This window comes from Cupressus sempervirens, chromosome 11 (genome assembly GCF_028749045.1).
Source record: "Cupressus sempervirens isolate cs-2001-9-10 chromosome 11, ASM2874904v1, whole genome shotgun sequence".
Taxonomy (NCBI): Eukaryota; Viridiplantae; Streptophyta; class Pinopsida; order Cupressales; family Cupressaceae; genus Cupressus; species Cupressus sempervirens.
In genome coordinates, this window is record NC_143128.1 from 610,692,956 (window position 1) to 610,703,423 (window position 10,468).

General features: G+C 27.2%; 1 pseudogene across 1 annotated transcript; it reads right to left on the reverse strand.

The window, feature by feature from the left end:
• Window positions 1-6,719: 6,719 nt before the first annotated feature.
• Window positions 6,720-8,240, reverse strand: LOC149531162 (cysteine-rich receptor-like protein kinase 44; annotated as a pseudogene). The gene is made up of 4 exons (XR_016358378.1): window positions 8,036-8,240; window positions 7,716-7,950; window positions 7,268-7,418; window positions 6,720-7,196 (listed from the first exon to the last, which is right to left on the reverse strand). The product of XR_016358378.1 is annotated as a cysteine-rich receptor-like protein kinase 44 (transcript).
• Window positions 8,241-10,468: the final 2,228 nt, after the last annotated feature.

Consider the following 10,468-nt stretch of genomic DNA (forward strand, 5'->3'; position numbering starts at 1 on the left):
TAGGGCTCAACCTTCTCGATAACACCAAAAATAGTATGATAGAAAAATTTCACTCAATTAAGTGATTGTTCCATGAGATTGAAGAGCTCAAGGAGAAAGGGAGTGAGGAGGAAGGCCAAAGGAGGAGTAGCGACCAAGTTTCTATAGCAGACCAGGAGGATCGTATTTCTAAGGTTGAGAAAAAGGTGCAAAGGATGGAGATATCAAACCAGAAAATTGCTAATCAAGTGATTGCCACTCTAAATATTCTTAACAAGAACATCAATAGCCTGGGCGAATCTTTGAAAACCATGGGAATTTGTGCGGAAAAGGATGAAAGGGGCAATGAGGAATCTAGGTGGATTGAGGGGAAAATGAATGTGACCAAGGACCCGGTGGAATGTGCTACTGATCTAAACTAGGAGTGTGCGACTGTGGAGATCTAAAGTGCTAATGAAGTAGCTAAAACCATGTAGGAAACTAATAGGAAGATTGAATAGTAAGGGTTTGATTTCCTATCCTATACTTTTATCTGTCGATCTATTGGCTTTTGCTATCTGGCCATTGGCCTATCTTTTGTTTTGGCCTTATGTAGGTAGAAGTATTGGGTCTGGACTTTACTTAATATTATGTTGCCAAATATTTTGTAAAAACTTTTGGGTTTCAGGATCCTTGTAAAACCTATTTTTCTTAATCAAAAACAACATAATCCTAATCATTCTTAACATAGCAAGATATAACCAAAACTTCCAATGCATTAATCATCCATTTTTAACACTATTAATCACATTGTAAAATAGTAGTTAACTTAATGATTATTTAAATCCAAGTTAAAAACCAATTTTGGCCAAGTCAAAGAAACAAGGTTGCCACATAATCCCCACATAGGCAAAAACAATGGAAGTTGCAAGACATGTATGGCTTGGCTACATTATCCAATAAAAGAATTTCTTAGAGAATGTGAGAAAATTATTTGTAGTTGCTTTTCAAGATTTTTATAGTTTGTTCTACCAAGAACTTATGTTGATGCTATTGTATTCTTATATATATATATATATATATATATATATATATATATATATATATATATATATATATATATATATATATATATATATATATATATATATATATATATATATATATATATATATATATATATATATTGAGTGAGAATATTTATAGAAGGAGTGGATCCTAAAAAAGCAAAGTGATATAGTTTCATCAAATTTTACAAAGAGGGGTAATGACTGTGTTATGCTATTTTGCACAACTAAATTTAGCTTCTTTGTATACTTTATTTTTAATCTTCTACCATTTTTAGTTTTTAAATAATGGTTGCTATAGAAGTAGTTAATGATATTCAATAATTTGTGAAGGATTTTTCTTTTCATTATTTTGTAAAAATAAATAATTTGTGTTTGAGATACCTTTAGTATTTAATTTCTATTACAATTAACATAAAGTATATAATTATTCTACATGTGATTAAGATATGTTAAATATTACAATTATCATATTTCTCTCTACATCTTTGACCTATGTTTTATGTAACTTTACAATCAAACCTATATGCACATTACTAAAAACTAAACTTTCTAATTTACCCTAATTTAATCTTAACTAATTGAAGAATTTTTTTTTTTGATGAAATTAATTATCCTATATACAAGATGCAAATTGCTTTAATTTCAATCAATATATTGGTTAAACACATATTTAGAATATACATAAATGTAGACAAAAGATCATTAATTTACAAACTAACTAACTTAAAATTGTAGTATGAGAATTTCAAAAAAAAACTATTGTTGATCTTGAAAAAGAAATATAGTCTAGGTGAAATTAATCAAACTTTAGACTTATCTATAAAAGCCTTAAGAAACTAAAAACTCATCCAATCTAAAATTTTGAGAAAAATATATTTGAATGAGAAAATTGTATTTTAACTATATGATGCTAAAAAAAAAATATGTTTAAATATAAAAAGATCCAAATATTAATTTGTTTTGAAAAACAATAATCCTAACCATTTTTCACTATTTTATTTGTCAAAATACTTGATGAAATAAAGTTATAATTTTATATGAATAATATTAATACTATTATAAATATAATACTACAAAATATTATAAAAAAGATAATATGTCATTTATTTTTGAGACTTCAAATGAAAATTTTAAATAACTTTTTTAATAATAATATTCTAATTAATATTATATATTTGAGAAAATTTAATTAACTTGGAAAAATTACGATAAATTAATTTTTCTATAAACAATTTCTTATAACAAGAAATTAGAAAGTTTAAAAAATGTTAAATACTAAAATATGTTTTTAACTTTTATTTAAAGTTTAATGTAATTTTAGAAGCTAGACAAAAATTTATAAATTGGAAATTTTTATTTAAGACTTAGAGTTTTATATAGGAAAAATTATGAATTATTATAAAGCTTTATTTAAATTTTAATTAATATGATATGTATAAAGTCACATTAATTAAGGTGAGGTAAATAATATAGTGAATCTTAAAATATTGTCTCATTTCTATGAAATCATGTCTAAGACCAATAAGTGTAAACATAAAAAACTTTGATAATTTTGTTGTTTAAAAATTTGACATGTTACATTACAAAAACAATTTAAAACTTTAAAAATATAAGAATACTAAATTCTAATTGGCTCAAATGAGTTTTTTTAATAACTACTTATGAAAAACCCATTGCAATAGTATATGCCTATCAACAAATACTAATAAAGTTTTAGCTTTATATGGTCAAAGTTATCCAAATATGGAGAATATTCTAACACTTAAAAGTAGCTAATCATATTAAATTTCAAAAATAACACATTGGAATAAATATTTTTACAAAAAAGTAGAAAATAATGAGTAGACAACTTTTTTTAAAATTATAAGTTAAAACTTAGAATTATGGGCTCTATTAAAACTAAAAGAGACTTTAACTAGGGTTTGGTGGTTTCTCTAAAGAGGTCTATTGTTTTCTCTTTCTCATTGACTATCTAAATCTTGTTTTTTATTCAATATAATTTATTTAATTACTTTTCTAACTTTGTAAAATAAAAATAGCACACCCCAATAAATATTTGAACAAATAGATAGAAACAATAAGAGTGAATATAATATTTTTTATTTATATGTTAAAACTTTGAATCATAGACAAATTCTTAATAAAAGTCAAAAGAAATTTTAATTAAATAAAACATTTGGCAAGTTTATTTCAATCAATTACAGTGCAGAAAAATAAAAGTATTTGTAATTATTTGAAAAAATCTACAACTTACTCTAGATCTACTTTCAAATCAAAATGATAAATAAAACATAAAATATTACAATCCAAAACTGATTAGAATAAAACATAAAATATAATAGTTATATTAAATTTCTATTCATTAAAAAAAATATCTATTTTATGAAGTGAAGAACAGTTTATTAATCTGAGTTATTAGTTGAGTTATTAGTGAGGCCCAAAAATTTCTCTCTCACTTTCCTTCCCTTTTGCCTAGAATAGAGGATATAGGGGTTGATTTGGAGGCTTTATCTTTACACGAGTGATCTTCATAATTTCTATAATACACTGATTGTAGTTACTAGATGCCTCTTATTCTAGTTGAATATTTACTATAGAAAAAGTAGTAAACTAGAAGTCATGGGTAAGGATGAATGCAAAGTAGAGGACGAGACCAATGATAAAATTGTTGGTGCTTAGTGGGAGGTAAGAAGCAACCAAAGGGATAATCTGCATAATTGGGCATTGTTAGAAGAGCAAGTCTTTAATGAGGAGAAGAATGTGATTATTAACACTTTGGGATTCATGTAGAATAACTAAGAGAAGATGGGGAACAACTCAAGGTGTTTGAGTCTTGTCACAATGTTGGTTAGAAGAGGATGGATTTCACTATTGAAGGGATCAAGGAGGAGCTTGAAGAAATATAGAAGTTTAAAAGAAAGAGGATGGAGGATGCTCAGATTAAAGATGAGGTTCTACAGGTGGATATTAAACATGTTACTAGGGTGTCATAGCTCATTAAGAATTTTCCTTTGTCCTTTGGACTTGATGCCACTTTTCCCTAAAGGGTTTGGGCCCTATCCTACTTTTCCTAATAAAAATAATTTAGACAAGGACAATAATAAAAGAATAAATAATTAAATAGAAAGAAATTTAAATAATTATAAGAAGTTAAATTTTATAAAAATTAATATGGTGTCTCTAATTTTATAGGTTTAAATAATAAATTAGATACATAGATATGTGTGTTAAATTTAAAATTAAATTTATAGTTAAAATAAATTCATAATATTTAACCAAAAAAATTGACTTCAATAATACTATAATTACTAACTTTCACATTAAAAAAAATAAAATTAATAATTATAATATAGTTTTTATCAAAATTTGATTCAAACAAAATTATAATAATTAAAATTTTATTTTTAAATTTATGTTGTACACATTTTATTGAATGTGGCTATCCTTCATATAAATGAATTTTTAAAAAAAATGAAAACAAAAGAAATTCACTATCTTAATTATTTCCATAGAAAAGTGATGCTTAGCCTTAAAATGTATGATTTGTGTATCTAAGTAGCCTTAAAATGTATGATTTATGTATCTAAGTAGCTTTAATTAGAAATATTTTGAACAATATGATTTACGTATTAGTAGCTTTAATTTAAAATATTTTGAACAGATATTTTTTAAGTAGGAAGAAGACAAATTCAACAAAATTTGGATGCATGGATAACACCTGTCCTTATAATAGCTGGATTCAATATTCTTAGGGTTGAAAGCGAGCCTTTACAATTGTGAGTACTTTGCCCTGTTTAGGTGGAAAGTAGTAATCTAGAGACCGGAAAATGGATCGTTGATATGGCATTATTATTCAGTACTTCAAATTATGCGGGCCCGTGTGTTTTTAACGATGTCAATGGGAGACCTTACATTTATGAAGTAAGACCGATATTGATTTTGATTTCAAAAATAGTGCAAACAATTAAGAAGCAGTATCATAAATAATTTTTAGTGTGAAATTATGCGGAGGGAAATTATATTTGAGATGCCGGATAAGCTAATAGAATGGATCTGTGTAGTTTGATGTCATTATGAAAATTAGATGTTAAAATGCTCGATCTTGTCTATTTAAAAAAAGATTAAAATTAATATTTATTACCACTTGAGCCGATAGAGTGTAAACCAACAAAATATATATATATACAGGTAAATACAATAAAGGTAAATAGTATAGTTAGCATCTATTGCAGGCCAACAAATCAGTATAACATTCCAATTAAGTGAAAGTAGTCAATACAAAGTTAACAATAGTTAATATGTCTTGTTCAATATATATATCGACATAAATCTAATCTGGAAAAGTTTCATAACTATATAACTATATAATGAGTAATGTAAACAAAGAGTACAAACCATTGACAACTGATGGATATCTAAATAGATGTGACAATGTGAGCGTAACAAAAAGTATAGTTGCTACCATTGGGATTGAATCTTCTTTCTCTTTTGAACACGATTGGAGGAGGTTTGTTTCCACGAACGTCCAGATGGAATACAAAATCAATTGGTTTTACAATGTTATAGTCACATTTAAGAAAATTTATCCTGGAACAAAATCATTTTCACACTTGTATTCTTATTAAAATTTGTAAAGTATTTCTATTTATATTGTTAATCCTTCACCATAAAAGCAAATATAAGGTACAATAGATTTGATGATTTTAGTTTTATTATTGGGTGTTAATTATAGTTATGTTGATTAATAATTTGTATAAGGTAAGGGTTATGTTCTAAGGATTGGTTATCTAACTTTTTAATTGTTTGTTTCCAAGGAACTAAAAGGCTAGAACAATAATAAGAAGCAATCAAATTGTAAACAAAAAAAACAATAAAATACAATAAAATTAAATGTACCATTTAAGATTTGTATTGGAAGAAGTTAGCTATAATGACTACTATTGCTTTTATATTATTTATGATGTTCAAAGTACAATTTGTATGATAGAAAATATAATGATGGGTTGGATATAAGTGATCAAACCCATCTAGAAGCACTTATATTGTAAACATTAATACATGTATGGAATTGAATGGAAATTAATTTATGCAAGTGGAAAAACTAATGATGGTTGAGCCTATTATATTGTTAAATGACTGAAAACATAAGTGTTAAGAATCATAAGACAATTTCTACAGGCAATCTGGTAAAATAGTGTGATTCATATTATCCCAACACCTTTTCCCATATCAAATTCAATGAGATAAGAAACAATCAAATCGCAATTGCTTGCAATGTAAGACTAAACACTTAGATTTTGATTTCTTGTACTTTTCTTGAGAGTACAAATATTGGTTAATTAATTGTTAAAATACTTATAAATAGAAGGTAGTTGGAAGCTAACACATAGAATCTACTTAGTATTAACTAATTAGAAAAATATATCAATTAATATTAAAAACTTCAAAATATTTCACCTTTCTTTTCTAAAAAATTAATATTTTTTATAAAAATTTATATAGAAATAAAAAATGTAATCATATTCATTATTTAAAAAATTAAGATTTTTTAATTAAGGTCAATTAATTATAAACGACAATATTAAAAATTATATTTTATTATTTTCTCAATAAATAAAATAATAAGCAGAAAGAAATGATAATAATGGCACGAGGAAAGGCGTATATTCATGAAAAACATAAAGATCTATCATAATTTAATTTAATATTTGTTGATTTATGGACACCATAATAGAAAAATTATTGCAATTCAGTATCATAAGGATTTGTCTCACATAGTTTGGTATTATCATTACACTAGAAAAAGTCACGAAATTATCTTGGGCCCAAATCGGTTATTGATCTATCATTGATAGATGCTTAAGCCAAATGAGCTGTAGATAGAGTAGATGAAGTTGTGCTTGCAGATGTTGATGTTGATGCATGTTGTGGAACATTATCTTGTGTAATGCTCAGATAAGCAGGTTTTGTAGGATTTGGCAAGTTGGTGACAGAAGCATTGGAAAGCATTGCATATACATTTACCATTGGTGGGCGAAGCACTAGATCTGCTTGTGTACATAAAAGGCCCACATGAATGCATCTACCAATTTGTTCATTGGGGTAACAATTTAACATTGATTTATCAATTATTTCAATGATATTTCCTTCCTTGTAATATCTCCATACCTGCATAATAATCACATAAGAATTCACATATATAAAATATACTATATTTTCCTAACTTAGGTTTACCTTACCCATTCCAAGAGACTTTGAAATTCCACGGATAATCTACTATCATTGTTCTTTCTTCCGCAAATGATTTCTAAAATTACAACACCAAAACTGTATACATCAGCTTTGGCAGATAGTTGACGATTAATAGCATACTCTGCTGCCATATAGCCCCTGCATAATTGAGAAAAAATATTAAATTAACATGTTGTTGAAGGAGAAAATAAATAATAAAAATTTGTTTTTTTTAAGATTGATTGTGTGACAATTTTTGGTATCAATTTTTGAAATATTACTTTATAATCTGTCATTAGCCCTAAGACAAGGAAAATGATCTTCTTTATAGATATGTAGTATAATCTTGATGATAAGAATAGTCATACAATAGATCTCAAAAAAATTAAATTTTTATAGAAATTTGATAAACTTAACTAAACTATTATGTTTAAGTAAAATAATTTAAATTCTTACAATGTGCCTGCAACCATTGTATTGACATGAGTCTCCTCTGAATTAAACAACCTTGCTAGACCAAAATCTGAAATCTTTGGTTGCATTTTTTCATCAAGCAGAATATTGCTCACTTTAATATCACGATGAATGATCTGCAATCGAGAATCTTGGTGTAAATAAAGAAGCCCACGTGCTACACCAAGTATGATATTCAAACGCTTTGGCCAGTCAAGTTCTTGGCTCTGCTAAGGATCTATATCCATAACCCATAATAAGTGACTCTTAACTAAAAAAAAATTATATGACAAGTGTTTAATATTTAGCGGAAATCAACTTACAAAATAGTATTTTGTCAAGGCTCTTGTTAGGCAAGAACTCATAAACAAGCAAACGTTCTACTCCCTTTGCACAATATCCAAGCAAATTCACAAGATTACGATGTTGAATTTTTGCCACCAACTTAACCTCATTTAGAAACTGCTTCTTCCCTTGTGATGATTGTATGGATAGCCTCTTTATTGCTATTTTCTTTCTATTAGGCATGGTGCCCTAACATAAAAGAAAACACTTCAATATTGAACTTCTGTCACACTATAAACATTTAAGGAATGTAGAACTCTTAGTTGAGTGATGAGGAGCAATCACAGTAATGACAATCAAATAATAAACAATAGAATTTAAAAAGGAACCATATGGCAGACTCCGCCTAGCACTTCTTACTCTTAAACTAGGGATTTCTCTATCACTTGATTACACACATTTCCAATTCCAACTAACAATGGATTCACCTTCACATGTACATTGTTTAATGTCTCCAATCAGCAAATAAACCCCTTGTTTGGGTAGCATCTCTATCTTGTTTAATTCTGCACATGCTTAGTTAGTAATATATCATACATGTTAGAATAACTCTTTCCATGAGTATCAGGCCTTCATTCTCATGGAAAGATCTTCATTTCCTTAAAAACCTATTGCAACAAATAAATAATTAAAAGAAATCTGCTGGTTCTGCAACAAGCGTAACAACAAACCCATAATAACATGAAACTTATCAACAAAGTACTTGGAATGATGAAGGAAACCTTATTGATGCACTTGTAGAGCCAACCAATCAGTTTGTGAACCTCAATATGGAATTTGAGTTGCAGAATATCTAAGTTTTAATATTGCTGTTCACCAGTCCGTACATACCAGTATTTCAATATTTTTCCCTCCCCTTTACATCAGAGACTCTTTCCAATTTATAAGACACCCTATAATAACTGACTCCAACCAACTATCATCGTTGAGTTGGGTATTTTAAAATTATTACAAGCTAAACTTTCCTCTAAATGAGTCGTTACCTTTTTTATTTAATGTTTGAACTTGAAAAACCATACAATTGTTTTATTAAACATTAAACTCATTTCTATACCTAAACCTATCTTAAAGACCTAATATTATTTTAGCATCATGATAGGTTCCAAGACTGCCCAATTGATTTGATGACCTTGTTTATACCTTCCTTCCTTCTTATTTGTTTTGAGGATCTTCGTGGTCTTTATAATCTTCAACTGTGGCTTCAACATTTGAGGTGCTCCTGCACCATTGAGAAAAATATGCTTTAAAATTTCTTATAATGGAGGAAAAAGATCATTGAGAAGAAAATGATGACGTTCAAGCTAAAGACAATGGTTTTGAGGAAAGACTAAGTCTAAAAAGTAGGTCACTTCTGATTATTTAATACTTTATTCTAGGAATCAAAGTGTTATTTTATGATGTTTAAGTTTTTTAGTTAAATACTACAAGTACATATAAATTGGTCTTCTTTAAACATCATACACCAAACATAAAATTAAATTTAAAAGTATGTTAACTTTGAATATTTAACAATTTTATCTTTAAATATAATGTTTAAACATTCTAAAAAATTACATGTATTAATATTTAAGATAATACAAATGCCAAGTACCCACACAAAGCTTTGCACTCTGAAAAAAAAAATACCCGCATCCCACCCTTTTATGTTAGTGTGAGTCTCGTCTGTAGGAAGCATTCTTGCCACACCAAAATCTAATGTCTTTGGTTCCAGGTTAGGATTAACAAAAATATTAATTTCTTTCCAACGTTCCAACTAATGAATGGTAGTTGAGAATTCTCATTTTGAGAATATTCCCATGGACGTGGTAATTGAGGTCTTTATTTTCACCGTTTTCAAAACTTTAATATGAAATGGTAATTTATTTTCATTTTGGTATTTAGGTATATACAAGGTATATAGAGAAAAAGTAAGGGAACTGGTCATAATCAAGAGACATTTATATTTGTATAGTTAATGTGACATGAACAGTAATGTAAAAAAATGTTAAATTAATAATTATGAACATTATATTAAAAAATCTTGTAGAAAACTATTAGAATGTGTTCATGTATTAAATCATTTCTCTTACAATATCTATAAGAGTGAACTAATCAAGTAAAATAACTTAAATAAAACAAAAGTTTTATCACACTTCTTTTAAATATAAAGGGAAGAGTATTTTTTGATATAAGTTGTTGCAAAATTTTGATATTTTTGAAGTTTTGAATAGAAACCAAATAAGAGTTATGTTATGATCATGAGAATAAAAGAATTAATGCATACCCAAGTGTTTTTTACACTCATGTCAAAGGAGAAGATTATTGATCTCGGATTGGTTTTGACAAGCGAGTGTCTATATACTTAAGTTATTTATCTGGTTCATATTAAACAAGTATGATATGCCGAGCACAACATGTATAAGTTAGAGCAC